Source organism: Protopterus annectens, chromosome 9.part0 (genome assembly GCF_019279795.1).
Source record: "Protopterus annectens isolate FY-2018-M chromosome 9.part0, PAN1.0, whole genome shotgun sequence".
Classification (NCBI taxonomy): domain Eukaryota; kingdom Metazoa; phylum Chordata; order Ceratodontiformes; family Protopteridae; genus Protopterus; species Protopterus annectens.
Genome location: NC_056743.1, coordinates 256,833,117 through 256,852,953, shown reverse-complemented (window position 1 = coordinate 256,852,953; position 19,837 = coordinate 256,833,117). Strand labels below are relative to the sequence as shown.

The 19,837-nt window shown below is 46.1% G+C and overlaps 1 protein-coding gene across 7 annotated transcripts in view; it reads right to left on the bottom strand.

The window, feature by feature from the left end:
• CAPRIN1 (cell cycle associated protein 1) overlaps positions 1–19,837 on the bottom strand; it is a 2,078,829-nt gene that overhangs the window by 1,035,617 nt on the left and 1,023,375 nt on the right. The window lies entirely within an intron of this gene.

The window sequence follows — 19,837 nt, the reverse complement described above, 5'->3', positions numbered from 1 at the left end:
ATCCAGTATTGGGCGCCAGGCTTGGTCTTTTTTGGGCATCAAGAACAGTCTTGAGTAAAACCCTTGTCGTTTTCCCTGTTCTGGCACTGGCTGAATAGCCCCCATATCCATGAGGGACGTAAAGTACAGTTGTGTACACGTACCATAAATGTAGATGTTAAGAGTGTATTCACTGTTGCAGTCATTACATTTGGCTAATCCTGCTGGCAGGTTGCCCTCAGTCGGCCTGAATTCTAAAGTCCTGGGTCATGCGTCGGCTGCTGTCACCTCTTCCCTGACGTCAGGTCGTCAGGGTTATAAAAGAAGCAGCCAACGCCATTTTCTTTAGTTTTTCTTGCCCCAGATGTCAGGTGCCCCCTAAAAGGGTAGCAAAAATTTATATATTCCCGGTCAACAAATGTTAAATAAATAAAATAATAATAATAAAAAATATATGTAAAAATACATGCACCAATATAAACTTTACCTTCATCTACAAGCAAATACACCACATAGGTTGTATAATTCAGAGAAGGAAAGATGGGTTCCATCAGAAGAAACGGGGATGGCGGGTGGGTAACCTGGACTGCAACAGTGAATACACTAACATCTACATTTATGTTAAGTGTACACAACTGTACTATTTTCTTTGCATTTCACTGTTGCAGTCATTACATTTGGGTAGAGTCCCAAAGCTATGGTTAGAAGGTTGGAGCTAAACAGCATTAGGAACGGCTATGAGGCCCTGCAGTGGCAAAGCTTGCCCTGGATTTAGAGTAGAGTGGCAGATGATAGTGCTTTGTAAAGGTGTGCAGTGAACTCCAAGTAGCAGCCTCTAAAATGTCCTTGGTTGGTACTCCCCTGAGAAAGGCGGCTGCAGCTCTGGCTGAATGCGGCCTAATGCCCTTAGGCACTGGCTTGCCATGGTGCAAATAGCAGTAATGAATGCAGTGGCCTATCCACTTTGAAATAGTCAGCTTTGAGATAGCCTATCCTTGTGATACTGCAGCATATGTCATTAGTAATTGCTCTGTCTTTCTGAAAACTTTGGTCGTGTCCAAGTAGAATCTAAGCCGTCTGTGCACGTCCAAAGAATGCAGTATTCTCTCCCCCTTGTTCTGTGGATTTGGATAAAAGTTGGCAGATGAATAGTTTGGTTAAGAGCCACACTGGACACCACCTTAAGCATAAATGTAGGGTTTGTCCTCAGAGACCCTGTCTGGATACAAAATGATAAAAGGTTCCACAGCCATGAGTGCCTGTAGCTCTGATACTAGTCTTGCAGAAGTTATTGCTAGGAGCAGAGCTGTTTTCCAAGATAAGAACTTTATATCCGCAGCAGAAGCTGGCTCAAACGGAGGTAGGATGAGTTTTTTCCAAGACATAATTGAGGTCCCACGCAGGAATTGGCGGTCTCCTTGGAGGCCTTATATTTTTGGCTCCTCTGAGGTACTGCCTTAATAAAGGATGAGGAAAGAGTGATGGCTCTGTATTGTAATCAGCCGAAATGGCAGGCGCATACATTTTAATTAATGAAAAAGATAGGCCTTTGTCCAGCATCTCAGTGAAGTATTGCAAAATCTGAGGAATATTTGGTACAGCTGTCTCAGTTCCTTGAGCATGTTTCCAAGCACAAAATCTCTTCCAATTTCCAGCACAGGATTTTCTAGTACTAGGCCTTCTGGCTTCCAAACAGCTTTACTGAGAGGTGTGCTTTGTATGGCTACAATATCCGCCATGCTGCCAGGTTTAGAGTCTTGAGTTGGCTGTGCAGAATCTATTTTGTTGGGACAGTAGGTGAGGTATTTGAGGTAAGGTCCAGGCTGGGCATTGAGACAAGTTCCTTGAGATCGGATACCAGTACTGACGGGGCCAGTCTGGGGCAATCAGAATCATTTTTGGTTTCTCCTCTCACCTTTAGGTGTACCTTGGGGAGGAGAGGCAGTGGAGGAAAGGCAAATACTGACAGGTTTTTCCAGTTGAAAGATAAGACGTCCACTTTCGATACTTGCCTGTGATAAGTCCTTGTGCAGAATCTTTTTAGTTGACAGTTGTGAGGGAAGGCAAATAGATCTATGTCTGGGCGTCCCCATTTCTTTATCATCATGCTGAAGACTTGTGAATCCAGGTGCCACTCGTGGGGATCCATGAGGTTTCTGCTTAGTTCGTCTGCCAGAGTACTGTCCTTTCCTGGCAGGAATTGTGCTTGCAGATGCACTTGGTAAGTCAATGCTGTGTCCCATAGAGTCATGGCTAGACTGCAAAGGGGGTAAGAATGCATGCCCCCCCCCCTGCTTATGTACCACATGACCGTGGTATGTCTATCAGTAGTTGTCCCGGATGAATTAGGTCCTTGAAGGCTGTCCAGGTATTTTGAACAGCTAGCATCTCTTTTTGATAGATATGTAGATGCATTTGATTTGTGGACCAAGTGCCCTGAATGCCTCTTCCTGCCATGTGTGCCCCCCCCAGGCATAATCTGATGCATCCGTCGTTAGGTTCTGCCTGGCTGGGGGAAGTGAGAATGGCTGTCCATTGTTTTGGTGACAAGCCTTAGCCCACCATCGAAACTCCTGCTGCAGGCAGGGAATGAGAGTAATCATTGTTTCCAGGCTGTGGCAATGTTGCGTCCAGACACTTTTTAGGTACCACTGAAGTTTCCTCATATGCAGTCTTGCATATGGAATTAGTAGGATGCAGGATGCCATGAAGCCCAAAGCCTGCAAAATTTTTCTTGCAGATAACTGGGCCTTTGTTGCCATTTCCTTGAAATAGGTAGTCAGTTGCCTTTGTTTGTCTGGCGTGAGATAAGCCATCTGGGCGGTTGTATTTAAGCTTGCACCAAGGAATATTATCTCTTGAGAGGGTACTAGTTTTGATTTCTTTTTGTTGACTGTGTACCATAGGCATATTAAAAGTCTTTTTGCAAACGCCAGATGCTGTAATAGAATGTCCTTGTTCTCTGCTTGAATGGGGCAGTCGTCCAAGTAAGGATATATTTGTATTCCTCTTTGTCTGCAGAAAGCAATTACTGGTGCCAGGCACTTTGTGAAGACCCTGGGCACAGTAGATAAGCCAAAGGGCAGTGCAGAGAATTGGTAATGCTTTGAAGCAACCTTGAATCTGAGGTATCTTCTGCATGATTGACTGGGGCATGCAGGTATGCCTCTTTTAGGTCTAAAGTGACGAGACAAGCCTTTCTGCCCAGCATGGGTAGAAGCGGCTGTAAGGTCAACATCTTGAATTTTGGTATATCCAGGAAAGTGTTTAGAATAGACAGGTCCAGTATTGGTCTCCATGCTTTGTCCTTTCTGGGTACAAAGAACAGTCGAGTAAAATCCTTATCCCTGCTCTTGCTATGGCACTTGTTTAATAGCCTCCATGTCCATGAGGGATGAGACTTGTTTTTGAGCCTCTGCCCATTGATTTTTTGGCAGGTCTGGCCAACCGTTTGCCCTTGGCAGGGTATGGAAGTGAAACTTGTAGCCTTGTGACACTATCTAGAACCCATTTGTCCTGGGTTATAATGTGCCAATTTTGAGAAAAAAGTGTTATTTTCTCCCCCTAAGGGTGCTGCCAGTAGATAAGTGCTTGGTGCAGGCAAGGGGAAGTCACTGGGACTGTTTCATGTATGGTTGTGATTAGTCTTCTCCACTTTTGGAGGTAGAAGCACCCCATTGCTTAGACCTGTACAAACCTTGCAGCTGGGATCTGCCTCTAGGGTGACTGGATCTGCCCCTTTGAAGTCTGTCTGACACTGGAAAGAACCAATTCTTTGTGGGCCAGTGTCTGCTAAACCTAGGTGGCTGCACTTGTAAAAAATCTTTGACCGTTAGCATAGATTTAGCTTTGTCCTCCATTTTCTTTAACACCTCTCCTGCCTTAACACCAAACAAGGCATCATGATGTAATGGTGCATTTCATAATTTAGCTTTGAAATGATCAGGCAGAGTTTGTTCCTTTAACCAAGCATGCCTCCTAATTACAGAACTCGTAACAGCTCTGTAATTAGGTGCAAGGAGGCCTCCAAAGAATCAAAACCACATTGCAAAGTATGCTTTCCAACTTGTTCAGCTGCATGCAGTAAATCCTGCATTTCTTTGTCTGCACATTCAGAATTTACCAACATTTTCTGTTTAAGCAGTATCATGACATATTGCTGATATGTGAGCATATGAAACTGGCAGTTTAAAGCCCTTATAGCCAAGGTAGCAGATGTGTAAATCTTTTTTCCCCATCTATCCAGTGTCCTAGAATCTCTGTCTGAGGGTGTAGGGTTTTTTGCAGTGGAAGCCTTAGCCCCTTTGGGACCCTGCGAAATAGTTTCTGGGTCTGCAGCAGGGTTTTTGAAAAGGAATTTATGCAAGTCAGGAACCCTGTAGTATCTGTCAGGCTTAACAGGAACTGGAGGTAAGGAGTCAGGGGTCAGTCTAGACTCTGAAAACACATCTACAATGTCTAACACAGATGGAATTAGCTAGAGGCCTGTGTTGAGGTAGTAGAAGCAAGTCCCTGAGCCTCTTCTTAGATTCTGAAAAATGTTTGCTCTCCCAGTGGAAATGCTCCCTCGTGGTATGCAAGGTTTCCCCAAAGGAATAGTCCTAAGGAGAAGCTGAAGAAATAGATTCTTCAGCATCAGAATCCTCATGGGGGGGAAGAGAATATTCCTGATCAGAAGAGGAATCAGAAAAAATGGAAACCTAATCTGAAGATTCATATTCTGTCTCTTGCCTAGGCCTCTTATCAGGAGGGGGATGGAAACCCCTGATCAAGGTAATTAAGTCTTCGGACATTTTGAGCATCTGTTTTTTGGGCATGGAGGCCTGTCCATGTGGTTGGTGGACTTGTTTCTTTGCTTTTGAAGGTGCTTTAGTCTTTGCCTTTGAAGCTGAAGTATGTTTAATGTATAACTGTTTTGGTCTGAATACACCCTCAGAAGCAGATGCCTGCTCAGCGGCTCCGTACCCATCTGAGGGAATAATCCCCGAGGCTCCAATACCTTGAGTCTCCAGCGGCCTGTCTGACTTCACGTGGGAGTCGGTAGCAGCCTGTGACTCTAAAGTAGCGGGAGTCATGGGCTGCAAAAGCACCTCACTGAGAACCGGCGACTGGCTTAGAAGCCTCGTCGGTTTGGGACCTCGGTTGCCTGTCTTTTTCTTTGCGCTTTTTGTTAACTCCGGTAGTCGGATGGCTATCCGACGACATTGTATAATTAAATCTGCGCCCAAAATAGCTTAGTGCAAAATCGTACAGATGCTTAATAGTGCTTTGGTTAAATCTAGCACAAAACCGACAACTTGAAACGTTGTGGTCAGGGCCTAGGCAAGGAAAACAGTAAGAATTAAAGTCCTTATGAGGTATTTGCTTCCCACAAGAAACACAATTAAATTTTTCTGACATCGGTCTGGAGCAAGAAAAAGGTTTCCCCAAAAGGGTATTTAGCTTTTAATGAAGACTTTGGATCTGCAACTCTAACACGAAAATTTCAGGAGTTGGCCGACCGGCACTTACGAACTGCTTCTGCTTCGGGCACCGCGCAGCAAGAAAGACCGAAAAAAATGGCGTCTGCAGCTTCTTTTATACCCCTGATGACCTTACGTCAGGGAAGAGGCGACAGCAACCGACGCAGGACCCAAGACTTTGGAATTCAGGCCGACTGAGGGCAACCTGCGAGCAGGATTACCCAAATGTAATGACTGCAACAGTGAAACACAATCATCTGCATGAGCTGTAAACTTTGAAAGGGCAAGCACCGATACTGCCCGAGATGAAAGGCTAATCACTCTGGAAAGTGGGAGCTTGGGAATTTGACAGTATCCAAATGGCAACCTATGACTTCCATATTTGTGAATAGGTTGTAGACTACTCCAGTTGTGGCCTGTTAGGGGTTATAGTCCGTTATCTGAAGTAAAGTGTCTCTGGTCATAAGTGATCCTCTCGCGGGGTTAAGAGAGGAGCCAATCGTCCAGGTAAAGGAAGACCTGAAAACCCTGCAGCTGGAGCCAGGCTACAACCACTGCCACACACTTGAACACCCCGGGGTGGGGGGTTAGCAAGACTGTATGGCAGGATTCTAAACTGACCATGATTGGCCACCAGCTGGAAGGACAGAAACCTCCTAGAGTCCTTCTCCCTCCTGATATTAAGTGTTCCTAAAAGTCTATCGAGCTCATACAGTCGCATTTCCTCAGAGGTACATGGAGTGCACCAGGACCATCTGGAACTTTGTTTCACAAAAGGATTCAATTGGCTTAAATCCAGAATGGGCCTCAAGTCCCTGTACTTTGGCTACAAGAACCACCTTGGGTGGACACCAAATTTTTGTTGGTTTGGCGTGACCTCTTAGATAACTCAGTTTGCCAACAGCTTCTGAATCTCTACCTCCTTCTGCAGTACAACAGCGTGGAAAGTCTGGAAAACATCTGTAATGGAACCTTGGAACTTCTAGAAAGGGAACTGTACAACCTCTGGATATAACTCTACTATCCATGCTTCAGAGGTGATGGCCTCCAAGGCTTCAGGGAGAAAAGCCAAGCAACCACAGACTGCCTCCAGAGCACGACAGACAAAGCCAGCATTCAGGGCTACTAAAAGGGCTTGGAGAAGGCTGCATGGAAGCCATGACACAGACTCTCCTACCCAGCGGGCGACATCCAGTACGGGTCCCTCCGGCCTTGGAAGGAACCCTCTGAAGGAGCATCCCAGGAAAACTGACTTTCTGAAAAATAAAACAAAAGTTTGCCCCCTTTTTATTCCTCAAAGGTTCACTGAGGGGTAGCAAAACACACTCATATGGTAGACAGCATCTTTATTTCTTGCTCGATTCAAGTAAGAGCACCCTTAATCTTTTGGCCCAAACAAGGATTAGCCAAAGGAAATGTTGTTAAATGACGCCTTAAAAGCAATCCTCAAAGCTGCACAGTCGCATCCAAGTATGGCGATGCATGGCAATGCCGGAGCCTGCAGCTCAGGATGCTCCATCAGCTACATTGAAAATGCACCTCATGGAAATGTTATTAATAGAAAACGGGAGGACAACAGAGTCTCCAAAGTCTTCTGAATTTCTGGAGACTGCTATATCTTAACATTTCTCAACATTCTTCCCTCTGGTTGAGGGAAAAGAAATGGATAGCCGCCTTGTATTTGAATGGAGTGGATCCACCAGAGAAGGTAATTTTTGCAAGCTTGAGTTATTTTGACTTGTCTGCATAACGGTTGTTGGGAAATGGACTACTGAGTTTTAAGTGCCCACTGGAAGCTTCTCATATGGTACTTCGCCATTGAACAAGGATGATTACTGCATACATGGATCCCAATGCTTAGAGCATCAGTCAAGTTGAAAGAGAAGAACTCTGAATGAACCTTTTGACCTGGAACTGAACTGTTTGAATCCGAAACAAAGGAAGGAAAGCTATATGAGTGATTGTATTGAACACAGCAATGATAAACTCAGGAGAGTGGGCTGAATTAAGCTGAGCTTTGCTGTAATTGACAGAAATTTACACACGAGAGCACAAATGGAGCAAGTGTCCCATGCTTGAATTAGTTGATGCCTGGTCAGAAGCCAGTCATCCAGATATTGAAATACTCTGAATCCCTGCAGTCTCAAGTGAGCTGCAAACTACTGCCATGCATTTGGTTAACACCCTGGGTACTCTGGTGAGACTAAAGGACTGTGCTCTGAATTGCTAATGACACTCTCCCAGCCAGAAGCATAGACATCTTCTGGATCGTCTTTTCATTTTTATGTGATCATATGCATCCTGAAGACCTATTGGGCCCATCCAGTCACCCTTGTGCACAAAAGGCAAAATGGAATGAACAGTGGCCATCCAAAACTTTGTATGTTGAACCAACTGATTTAGTTTGCTGAGATCCAAAATTTATCTCCAGTCCACCCGCCCTTTTATATGGCAACTAAAATCAATATTGAATAAGTTCCAGATTCTATCTGGTCAGGGGGTACATCCTGGTTTACTCTTATCAGCTTGTTTATTTCTAGTGCTGTTGCTTCCATCTGACTGGGTGGAACCATCAAGGATTTTGTTTAATACTAGAGGGGGTGAATGGAAAAATGGTAGTGTACAATAAACAAGAGGAGTTTGCCCAACAGGGCACTTATCTGAAGGCAGAAGTTGGAAATACTGGAAACTGTACCAACAATAGTCGAAGCTGGCATTCGTACTGGCAAGCACAAAAGTTCTGAGGATGGTACGTGCGTACATCTGTTTTACGGCCTATGTCAGACTGCAGCTGTCAGACATAACACATACCCTAGAGTGGCAAAAGAATTTTGCTACTGGCTGACAACAGGTGCCTTCTGGCAGGGATATCCCTCAAGTAAAGAATACTGCAGCATGTGAATAAAAGGATGTACTCTGGATATTATCCTCTGCACACACAGATCTTTTATAATATCTAGCCAGGCCCAGGGATAAACAATCCCTGACTGCCTCCAGAGATGGACAGTCATGCCTCCTTTCAGGAGCACTTACAAACCTGTCTGAGAAAGTATCTTTGGATCCCTGGTTAAGCAGACCACCTCTGCAGGAAGGATACTATCCCTCCATTTGAGTTCCCCCCTCTGCCCCTAGGGGAACTGCCTTCATGTGGATCTTGGAAGGGACCCTTGGATTTTTTTAACAAATTTTCTATCTACCTCATTAGTTCCTAGAAAAGGTTCAGAGGAGTTGAAAAAGTATGCCCACAGCAGACAGGGTTTTTCCTTCTTGCTTACACCTACAGACTGCGTCTAACTTTGGAGCTGAATAAGGAGGTTTAGTCAAAGGGACCACTAATGAAAGAAGATTGGAAGGGTTCCGCAAAATCACGTAAGTGCATCCAGACATGTCTATCTGATATAAATGCCAGAACCCGCTGACAGCCATGTGGGAGATGAGCTTCACAGACAAGTTTGAAATAGAATGTAGGTTAGCCAACTGTGAGGAAATAGTACCCTCTACCTCAAAGGATATAGTCCCAGAGAGGGATTTGGAAAGTTATTTGATCAAATCTCTCTGGAGTCTCATAAAATATGCCAAATTCAGCAACCTAAGGGTGAAAGTCACTGAAGCATACGCATGCTTCCCAAACCTGTCTCACACCCTAGACTCCCTGTTAGGGGGATGCAAAGAGGAACTTTGTTCTGCCAGTTTCTTTTTAGTGGCCTCTGCTAAAACTATAGCATCAATGGGCACTCCTTTACTCCAATGGGGTCTAGCCTTAGGTGGTGCCAGGATCCTGTCTGGTCTCAAAGATGGGCTCAGCTGTGGCTTGTTCCTTCCACACCCATCGAGAAACAATGTACGAGTCCATCTACATGCAGAGCCACCCAGGAGACATATGGGCCAGCTCAGGCCTCCAAGAACACTGACTCCTTTTGCGAAGGGTAAACTGGGGAACCAACCAATCCTTTGTTTTAGGAGTTCTAAGATGTCTCCAAGAGAGACATCGGGTGGTGATCTAGGGGACACTTTCCCTTAAAAGTAAATGTCGTAAGTGACGGATTCTTCTGGAGAGTCTGCCTCCTTCTGCACTTCCTCATCCGGAAAACCTCCTTAGTGCGGTGCTCCAAGGAGGTACTGGAAAGAGAAGGATACCCTGCTGGGTTACCTGGAGACTGGTTTGGGCTGGTTGGCCCAGTGTAATGGATGACAGACTCTCGATGCAAAACTGAATGGTATTGTTGGAGAGGGTCAGAGCCGCAGTGGGTAAAGAAGTCTGAACTCTAAGAACAGAGAAGGCTCTCTCAACTACCTCAAAGGCAGAATGCCTGGGGAAGCAGAAACAGACTGATCTGACAAGGCAGGCTTATTGATCGTTGGCTCCTGCCATTCTGCTGCCAAGCTACCAGAGAAGGAAGTCAGAGCCGAGTTGTCTAGTAACAAAGCTCTGAGGGGAATAGATGGCTCCGACAACTTTAGAGTAAAATCCAACACCCCAGAGATTGCGTCAACATTTCGGCTCCTTAGTCCTCGGGCTGGACAGCTTGCAGACACTACTGGAGTCAAAGATGCCAACGTCTTCTGATCAGAGACAGACAACTCTTATTTGCATCTGCGCCCTGAGGAACTTGCCCACCATCTTTGTCCACATCTGCTTCGGATGGGCTCTTGGAAGACTGAAGGGATGTGGACATGGATGAGCGTCTTGAATGGTAATGGAGAGACTGCTCCAAATAAGGCAATGGGAGCAGAGGTAACTGAGAATTGACCTGGGGTGACTGGTCAGATCTTGACCTTGGATCAGAAATTTTTGTTTATTTCAGGGATGGCAGAGAACTAGAAGTCAATGTACGTTTATGAGATCTTACAAGATTCCTGACAGAGAATCTCCTTTTTCGTTCCAATCTTTTTGGGGGTTTGAGCCTCAGATGCCACAGATGAAGGGTTCTGAAGGCAGCAAGACCCAAAGCAGTAGCTTGTTTTTATTATCTAAGAACAGGAAATAAATCCCATGCAAATGCTGCAGACCAAATCCAAATGAGCTGGTCCAAGACAGTAGAAGCACTTGGAATGGGTATCTGTCTTTGGTATTTTGTGGCTGGATGCCACATTTTTTAAACCCTGAAGACTTACCAGACATTTTTCAAGAAAAAAGACAGGAAAATTAAGAAATGTCTTTTTACGCAAGTACTAGAAATAAAAAACTTACCAAAAAAAAAAAGGAGAGTACCAAGTATGATAAAGGGACAGAATACAAACTATGGTAACCGTAGAATACTAAGAGTAGAAGAGTTAAGTTTATAATCTGAGATAAAGGGTTGAAAAGAGAAAAATAAAAGCTATAACAATATAATAAAGTTAACAACTATAGAGAAAATAACAGCTAAACTCAAAGTTTGACAACCACACTTGACAGTTCACTATCTACATCTGAACGCTGTGGCAGAAAACGAGATCCAAGTTAAGTTAGGTGACTAGGGCATTGTGGGTAAAGGGAGGAGCTTAAGTTCAGCGTTCTAAGATTTGGAAGAAGCAGCAAAGTCGGATCCAAGGATCAGATTTGAACCCAACAGTTGAGGAATGAATGAAAATTAGAAGTTATGTACCTACCATAACGTTCCATGTTAGTTGTCTTCTCTCGCCTTCTTTCTTGCTGGATGGGTTCGGAGCCGATCCTCGGCTCCGACTCGGCACTTGCTTTAGCTTGAGAACTCCTTTCACCAGCTCGAGGCAACCCTATATCCCATGATGCAAGGCGGAACTACCTCAGATCTCGTTTGGTAGCTAACCTACCCTGCTAAGGATTACCTAATATAATTAGGAAACTAAATTCATAATTAGATTCCTCATATGAAGGCTCAGGAGGAAACAACCTGATAGGAACTCTCCAAGATCTGTCCAGGCCAGGGGGAAGGAGGGAGGGACGCAAGAAAGAAGGCGAGAGAAGACAACTAACATGGAACGTTATGGTAGGTACATAACTTCTAAATGTTAAGTTGTCAATCTCGCCTTCATTCTTGCTGGATGGGACCGCGTCCCTAGCACCTGTATCCGGGGTGGCTCAATGGAACAGACTCTTGAGAACTGTGGAACCATAACTGTCCCTGTCTCTGGAGGCCAAGTCTAACTTGTAATGAGAGACAAAAGTATGAGGCGTGGCCCAAGTAGCTGCTGCACAAATGGTATCAATGGGAAGTCTATCCTGAAAAGCTGCTGAAGTGGATAGACTCCTGGTTGAGTGTGCTTTCGGTTTAGAAGGTAGCTGCTTGCCTCTGAGAGAGTACACATAGGAAATGGTGGAAGTCAACCATCTGGATAAGGTCACTTTAGAAACTGGAAGACCTATCCTGTTTTCTGCATAGGAAACAATTGGTCCGATTTTCTGAATTGTTTAGTTCCATGTAAATAGTACCTGAGCTGACGATGGACATCCAAAAAATGAAGCTTTTGTTCAGCTCTGTCAGAATAGTTTGGGAAAAAAACTGGTAGATCTATGGATTGGTTAATATTAGTTTGAGATACAACTTTGGGGAGAAAGGACGGGTTCGTTCTTAAGGATACCCTGTCCTTATGAAAAACCAAGTAAGGGGAACGAATGCAGAGAGCTTGAATCTCGGAAACCCTTCTTGCTGAAGTGACAGCCAGTAAGAATATAGTTTTCCAGGTCAATAACTTCAAAGAACAAGAAGCAGACGGTTCGAAGGGAGGTAGCATCAAGGATGCCCACATTAAATTTAGATCCCACTGTGGAGGAGGATGCTTTATCGGCGGCTTTAGGAGAAAAACTCCTCTCAGAAAGGCTTTGCATAATCTATGAGACATAATGTTATTATCATGCAAGCCAACATGATACTTGGAAATAGCAGCCAGTTGAACTTTAACTGCAGATGAAGAAGATCCTGAATGAAAAACTTCAGCCAGGAAATCTAAAACAGAATGCACAGGAGCAGTAAAAGGATCAATATTCCTGGAATTTGCCCAGATAGAAAAACGTTGCCACTTGCTAGCATAAACAGTTCTAGCGGAAGTCTTTAAAGAAGATACTAAGATGTCTCTAACTGAATCAGAGATCATCGGAAGCCTGGCTAGGGAAGGAAGTGGAGCAACCAAGCAGTGAGGTTGAGAGATTGAATAGCCCGGTGCTGCTGACCCGACTGGTGGATCAAAAGATCCGGAACTGGGTCCAGATGCCAGGGTTGCACCAGGAGGTGACGATGCAGGGACGGAAACCAAATTTGTCGAGGCCAGTAAGGGGCAATGAGAATCAACTTGGCCCTCAAAACGGTGGCTTTCTGAATGACTTGTGGAATCAAGGGAAAGGGAGGAAAAGCATACAGAAGTCCCCGGGGCCAATCCTGGGTTAGAGAGTCTCTCAGGGGTTGGCCTGGTAGGGAAAGAGGGTGAAGAAATCGGGGCACTTGTTTTGAGGAGTAGCAAAAAGATCGCAACAAGGTGTGCCCCATTTTAGAAAAATCTGATCCACTACAGATTGATTGAGAGACCACTCGTGAGGCATCAGAATGGATCTGCTCAGCCTGTCCGCCAAGAGGTTGGACCTGCCGGGGATGTGCGTTGCTATCAGAAACCTATGAGAGGAGATTGCCCATTGCCAAAGTCTGAGAGCTTCTCGACACAACGGATAAGACCTGGTCCCGCCCTGCTTGTTGATGTACCAGACCACGGACATGTTGTCCGTTTGTACTGCAATAGTCCCCGTGGGAAGAAAGTCGTTGAGGGCTTGCAACGTTAAAAGCACCGCTCTCATCTCCAGGACATTGATGTGCAGATGGTATTCTATGGGTTGCCACGTCCCGTGGACCGTCCTGCCCTGATAATGCCCCCCCCACCCGATCAGAGAGGCATCCGTAGTAACTGTGGCAACTGGAGGAGGGGGAACAAAGGGTCGGCCCTGATGAAGAAGAGGGGAAGATATCCACCAATTCAGATGAGTTCTGCACGATTCTGTGACTAAGATTTCGTGCCTCATCGGAAGACTGTGGTACGACCACTGAGTGAATAACATCCACTGCAGAAGACGCATATGGAAGCGAGCCAATGGTAGAAGAACAATGGCCGCAGCCATAAGACCCAGAACCTTTAGTATCAATCTGGCTTTGACCTTGCTGCTCTGCAATAGAATACGAACGAATTTTTGGATGTCCAGAATTCTTTGATCTGTTAGTCTGGCTAACATTTTTACGGTGTTTAATTCTGCGCCTATAAAGGTGATAGATTGGCAAGGCCGCAGAGAAGATTTCTCGAAATTTACTGAAATTCCCAAACTCTTGCAAAGTTGCAGAGTGTAGTCTCTGGTCTGAAGAAGCTGACACCTGGTGGAGGCGGAGAGGAGCCAGTTGTCCAAATAAGGAAACACCTGGAATCCTTGACGTCTCAGATGAGCTGTGAGCACTGACATGCATTTGGTAAACACTCTGGGGGCTGAAGTGAGTCCAAAGGGCAGGGCTCTGAATTGGTAATGACTGGTCCCTAGCCGAAAGCGGAGAAACCTTCTGGAGCCCCTGTGAATCTTTATGTGATAGTACGCGTCCTGAAGGTCTATAGAGCACATCCAGTTGTCCTTGCCCAGAAAGGGCAGAATGGACTGAAGCGTGACCATCCGGAATCTTGCCTTCTTGACAAATCTGTTTAGACTGCTCAGGTCTAATATTGGCCTCCAATCTCCCGTCCTTTTGGGGACCAAAAAGAATCTAGAGTAGACGCCGGATCCTACTTGATCTGCCGGCACAGTCTGGACGGCTCTTTTTCCTAGGAGCTTTGAAACCTCCTGTTCTGCCAAATTCCTTTGACCGGGTGAGATGTCTGGAAGGGATTGTTGAGGTACGGGATACCTTTCGAAGGGGATTCTGTAACCCTCAGATATGATCGACTGTACCCACATATCTTGTGAGAGGGAATGCCAGGCTACTGGGTACAGAGAAATCCTTCCCCGACTGCCTCCAAGGGTGGACAGTCGGGCAACACCTCAGGGGTGCTGAAAGGGCTTCTCAGGAAGAGACTCCCTGTTGCCCTGGTTCTGAGGACCCCCTGCCTCTAGGGCGTCTATTATTGTTACCCCTCTGCCTCTGGGGTAAACTGACCACGTGTGTCCGGTGTAGCTCCTTGGGCTTTGGAACCACATCTTCCCTCCCTTCTGACCCTTGGGATATGGTCTAGAAGGGTGGAAAAATGGACTCCAACGGCAGAAAGAGTTTTACCGTCCTGCTCACACCTGGTCAAGGTATCCTTCACCTGAGGTCGAACAAAGCCAAACCATCAAAGGGGTATTGGTGAAGGACGCCTTAAAGGGGTCCAAAATTACAAAGCCGCATCCAGGCTTGGCGTCTAAGAGCCACTCCTGTGCCGGGCCCTGCTCGCTCCATCGGCTGCATAGGATATGAGCCGCATGGAGGAGTTGGATAAGGAATTCAGGATTGCTAGCTGTGAGGCAATCTTTTCTTGAGCCCCAGCAGCAGAAGGATCCTGGACCACTTCACCCAGTTCCTTGAGAATATCTCTTTGAAGCCTGGTGAAGTGACAAAGGTAGTTCAGCGAACGCATAGCAAAGGTCGCTGAAGAAAACATCCGCTTTCCATACCTGTCCATGGTCCTAGAATCCTTGTTAGGAGGATGGACAGGTACTGAAGGATCCGCCAGTTCCTTCTTAGTGGCCACCGCCACCACCATAGCATCCACAGAGACGCCCTTGGAAAGAAACTGTTTGTCCGTAGGGGCTGTAATAAACTTGGATGGTCTCCTGGGGACAGGTTCCACAGAATCTGGAGCTGCCCACGCCTTCCGAGCCACTACCTGCATAAGTGGGTCGAAAGGCGGAGACACCCAGGAGGTGGAGGGTCGGGATCCAAAAGCCTCCAGGTATACAGACTCATCCTCGGAGGGATCAATGGATGGCCAATTCCCCCTCTGTTTGAGGAGCTCAAGGATGTCTGAAAAGGAGACATCCTCAGAGGGGGATCGTGGGGAACCCTCCGACTCATCTAAGTCGGTATCAGATGTAGTAGACTCGGGGGAGTCTGTGTGTTTCCTCTTACACGTCCTCTTCCGAGGGGGTTCACCTGCAGGATCAGGAGAAACTTCGGAAGAGGAGGAAATTCCCAATGGGGAAACCTGGGGCGATGGATCCCTGGGCCTGAGAGCAAGAGGCTGGCAAGAGGTGTCTACAGGCACCAAAGAGGGAGGAGCTAGAGGGATGGACCGTTGACCTGGCTCAGGAGCCAGGACACTCCTCATCACCTCAAAGGCTCCCCTCCCCGGGAGACCAGAATATTCCCGTTCCGAGGATACAGGAATTCCTGGCTCCACTGAGAGGGAAGGCTCCGAGGCCGATGTTGGTGCCGAGCTTACCAAAGCCGAAGCCCCGAGAGGGAGAGCGGGTTCGGACAAGGGTCCGATGCCACTAGCCCCCTCAGAGCCGACAAGGGAAACTCGACTACCGGATCCCTCCAAGGAAGGTCTCAAGGAGGAGATCGGAGCCGAAGACGACGGAGCCGAAGGATGTATCGGCTCCGGCGCCGAAACAGTCGCTGTCCCGAGAAGCTCCGGCTCCGAACTCTGGTGGGGAGTCGGAGGAGGAAGTTCAAGGGGTGAAGCAATAGCCGAAGTCTGTTGAGACGGGCTATGGAGCATTTTGGCCAGTGCCTGTGACTAACAGCCTGCTTACCACCCTCTCTAAATCGTGGTCAGACAGCCTGGAAGATCTCGAAGATCGGCTCCGATGGCTCCGCTCCGACAATAGAGGAGACCTCGGAGCAGAGTGGATACTCTCCAACGAAGGGGACCGAGATCACTTTCGGGATGAAGTCATCGGAGCCGAAGTCCCCTGAATTCCAGATGGAGCCGAAGGTTTCTCGGCTCCGATGCTGGATAAAGTGTCGGCTCCAGCCGGAGCCGACAAGGCCACAGTAGACCGGGTGTCGGAACCAATCGGTGCCGAACCCATTACCTTGGAAGGAGAAAGATCGGCTCCAGCCGGAGCCGGAGCCACCGGAGGAGGCTTGGATACTGTAGCCTGAACCTTCGGTGGCTTAGAAGGTTTACTAGACCCTGTTTTAGAGGGAGAACCTTCTGGCTTAAGTAAGCCACGGAGGATCAATTTATTCCTCCTTTCCTGCAGGACTCTCTGGCTAAAAGAATGACACAAAGCACAGGAGTCCTGCAGGTGCAAAGGCCCCAGGCAGTAAACACAAGAAGTGTGACCGTCTGTCAGAGACATCTTCTGACAGCACGAGTCACACTTCTTGAAGCCTGAGACCTTGCCTTCCTTTGACATAGTCCTAGAGGAAGAAGTCAAACACACACCCCAACAAACACACAATTAATCCCCAAACACACACACACAGGTAGGGATTAACCAATGGGGTCTAGGCCTAACTTAAAACTGTTATACAACTATGAAAAAATTTAAAAGTTTTTTACTATAAGGGAAATAGGGTGGGCTGTAGAAAGACTACACACTATGAAAAGGGTAAAATGGGGGAAATAAATCCCTAACTAAGCTTTTAGACAAAACTAACTTACCTCAGCTGGCAAAGGAGACCTCTTTCGCTAAGCGGCAAACGAGATCTGGGGTAGTTCCGCCTTGCATCATGGGATATAGGGTTGCCTCGAGCTGGTAAAAGGAGTTCTCAAGCTAAAGCAAGTGCCGAGTCGGAGCCGAGGATCGGCTCCGAACCCATCCAGCAAGAATGAAGGCGAGATTGACAACTTAACATTGACATAATCAGATGATCATGATCAAGAAGTTTTATTTTTTCTACCCTGAACTTTGAAACAACAAAAGGAATCCCCTTATATGCTCAACAGAGTGGAGAGACACTCAGACGAAAGCTAGAAACTGCTGCCAAATCCACAGCTCTAGAAAAGGGAACACTGTCAAAGTAGACTAGAGCCTCCTGCTAGTTCAATTCCTGAGGTATGTTCACCAATGACAGTGATGCCCCTTCTCTATGGCCCCCTGCAAGACTTGCAAAACTAAACACACAAGCATGGTCTCACTGAAAAAAAAAAAAGGTTACAACTTTGTGTTTCCTTACTTTTTTTTAGATACCATCCAACGGATGAGCTGTGTGACTGAAGGAGGGAAAGGCACCTGTAAAAGCTCCACCTATGAAGCTTTTGGGACCAGAAAGGTGCCTGCATCTCTAAACTGGCAGTCCAAGTGAGCTCCTCACCCAGTAAAACATGAGTCTCCAGAAAAAAATTAGCTGCAGGAAGGAAAGGCTCACTGGAAGGCTGGTGGGAACACTACCACTGTTGGGGCAAGTGAGCGGATCAACACCGAATAAGGTCCTTGAGGCTCTGCAGTCATAGCCACTTCTCAGGCCCCATGCAATACACACACAATACACACATCCCTGAAGAATGAGAACAGCACCAAGACTGCAACTGCCCTGAACTCCAGAAAACACAACACGATACAGGCCTGTACTCTGAGCAGAAGTTGCACATAAACCCAAGGCCATGACCTCCCGGGCCTTCTCAAAATGCTTAGGCAATATGCAGTAAACAGCATCTGGATCCACACAAGTGAAGGGCATTCTTGTAGTAGTCCGATGGGGCTTCCTCACAATTTACACTCTATCCCTAAGAAGTAAATCCACACAAGTTAAACAGCAGATGCCCCAGAAGTTCCTCAATGGGTCTACTAAGAACCTGACTGTGTTAAGGATTACAAAGACAGCCTACTCCATAAAGACTCTCAACACTGAAGAAAGCCAAAATCTCAAGTCTGTACTGGAATTTATGGGCATTAACATGGTCCATAAAAGCCCAGCCATCTCCAAGAACCCAGCTTTATCTACCCATCACCTTCAATGGTGGAACCAAAATCTTGCGTGCTGAAACTTGTCAGTATAATATCATCCAGGTACACTGACACAAGATCAAACCCTGAAAAATCACAAACTGAAATATGACATCTTCAAGGTGCAGTCCAGGTACATCAAACCAAGAATTGAATCAACCCCCTCCCCAAAAAAAATCATGACAAAGGCAGGACAGTAAAACTAAGTTTCAAATATGGAAAAGTCACTTTGGCTGTTTTCATCAGCAGAGTCTGGGATTTCTCCAGTATCTCCTTATGATGGTCTGTTATGTTGTCAGATCTCTTCAAAAACAAAGTTTGGGAATCAAGTAATCCATCTGTGATTATCACTGACATGGCAAACTCCTGAGAACCACTGGGCCTAGGCAGTCTCAACAAACTCAGTACTGCTGTAGCAAAATCTATAATGTAGCCCACTTATAAATGAATGGGTGGCTGTGCGTGTGTGCAGTGGGATGGTGCAAAACAGTGCGACCTCAGTGAAGGCACTTTAACCTTTTGAGGACAGTTAGATTTAGAAAAAAAAGAATGGGAGAATCAAAGATCCTCCACAATGGTAGCAGCCTGCTTTCTCCTAAGGAGATTAAGTCCTGAGAGGCCAGATTAAATAGCACTTGCCCCTTAAAATGTGCGTATTGATTGCCTACTTCAAGGGGCACCTCAGAATCAAAGTTTCAGCCAAAGCACCATGTTGCATGTCTCAACAGCATCCTTCTTCAGAAAAACAAATGTTCAGGTTGGTCAGGACTTTACACCGTCTGGAAAACAGCAAAACTGAATCTGGAAAGGTGAAGTTGTTGAGGGCATCAAGACAATGTACTCAAAACACATTTCCAAAGCTTTGGATTTCTTATCAAACAGCAAGCTGGCAAAACGCAGAGACTTGTGGAACATTTTCAGATCAGAGTCAGGATAGGGAATGTTTAGTTAACGTTACCCACTCAGCCAAGGCTTCTGCAGTGTCATTTACCTTCTTGCATCTGCAGGGCTAGAGTACGAGTATAGTCACTTTCAGGCTTCCAATATTACATTCTTGACTGCTAGCACAATTGTGGGAATGACCCAGGGTTCTGTAAGAATCTTTCCCCAGTTCAGCAGAAGAGGCACAAAGTCAGTTTATGCTGGACATCATAAGCCTTAAAGTACCCCCACCGAGAGTGTCATACAAAGGGAAGCTTTGGGAGAAGATGAAACTTGCTCTGTTCGCTTGACAGACAATATCCTCCAGGTCTTCACACTCAAATGAGCCTGAGATACAAGATGTCCTCTCTTCACTAACAGTACACAATAGTGAGTGTGACAGACGTTTGCCCAGCAGAGAGAGAGAGAGAAGCCAATGACATGTCAGACACTGCTGACATCAGGGGGGGAAAACCTTACATAATGGTTAAGGTATTCACGTCACAGGTACAAGGTACAGGGTTTTATTCTGGCCCATTGTTATCAGCTAGGCTTAAAATGATCCTTCAAGGTAGTCTAGTATTCATCAATGAACCCATGGTATTCTTTAATGATGCAATCCTAAACTAATGAACATGAAAAATGTTATGAAATTGAATATTATGACAATAAG